Source organism: Cebus imitator, unplaced genomic scaffold, assembly GCF_001604975.1.
Source record: "Cebus imitator isolate Cc_AM_T3 unplaced genomic scaffold, Cebus_imitator-1.0 Scaffold654, whole genome shotgun sequence".
Taxonomy (NCBI): domain Eukaryota; kingdom Metazoa; phylum Chordata; class Mammalia; order Primates; family Cebidae; genus Cebus; species Cebus imitator.
In genome coordinates, this window is record NW_016107969.1 from 725409 (window position 1) to 726627 (window position 1219).

At 42.6% G+C, this 1219-nt stretch overlaps 1 protein-coding gene across 3 annotated transcripts in view; it reads left to right on the forward strand.

Annotated features, from left to right (window-relative positions):
* Positions 1 to 1219, forward strand: part of LOC119469431 (zinc finger protein 160-like) — a 609418-nt gene that overhangs the window by 584025 nt on the left and 24174 nt on the right. The window lies entirely within an intron of this gene.

Sequence of the window (1219 nt, forward strand, 5' to 3'; positions counted from 1 at the left end):
AAAAAAAAAAAAAAAAAAAAGAAGAGAAAAGAAATTTCTACAGGAAGACCAACATGTCAGTCTTTTGACCTCCTTCCTCAGAGCTTGCTCCCCTCCTGGAGAAGGCCCCACTCATGAGGTATAGTGGGGAGCTGGACTGGACTGAGCTCCCCTTCACGGCACAGACCCAGCCCTGACCAGACCCCATCCAGAGCACAGCCTCTCCCCTCTCTGGATCACAGGCTCAGCTCAGTCCTCAGAAACGGAGGACACAGAGCCTTGACCCTCAGTGCTGCACACAGATTACTATCGCCTGGGACACCGCAGGTATTACTGAGGGTGGATCTCAAACTGACTGTGGAATCTCGGGTAAAGGAGCACAAGAGATGTTTCTGCAAAATGTTCTGCAAAAAGCCGAAGTGCTTTCAAGTTTTAGCGGAAAGTTGAAATGGTTTATGTTAAAAGCTATTTTTGCCAGTGGATGGGACAGTGTTTGAAATGGTTTGCGTTGAAAAGGTTATTTCTGCCAGCAGGTAGGACGGAAGAGCTGCTAGTGAGACTGAAGCAACTCTGGGTAGAGATCTGGCATCTCTGGGGTACTGACTGAATCCGGGAGAGTTTCTGCAATTTGAATTAATTTAACAACTTAACTAAAAAGCCCTGAAAATGTCTGTGAGGGGTATGCAAACTCGAATGTGAAATGCAAAACTCTGCCTGGGCAGAATGTGTAATTTCATGTGGCTTTGAAACAGAACTTAATAGAGTCCCCTCCATATTATACACCCCATTCACCCTTGAGGGAGAGGGTCAACCCTGTGCACAGTTGCAGAGATTTTCTTACAGTAAATATCTGGGATGTGCAGCGAGGAGGGCCAATACCTGTGACATTAACTCTTGCTTTAGAAAAACCAGTAACTTTTATTTATTTTAAATCTTACTCAAATTCAAAAGGTTATCAGCCATATTACATGCCATGATTAGCTTTCTATAAGCAATTTTGTTTACTGTGTACAGATCAGTGTCAATGAAATAAAAAGTAAAACTGTATACCGGGCAAAGAACTTTATTAACCGTTGTTTCAAGCTTGATTCCCAGGCTTCTTCGGCTTCATTTGGTGCAAAGAATGAATTGTTTATAAGCAAAAACAGAAAAGAGCTGCAGTGTCTGAGGGGCTTGGACTTAAAAATATTAGAGATCCAGATTTTATCAGATCCATAAAGAAAACCTTCTTAAAAAGCAG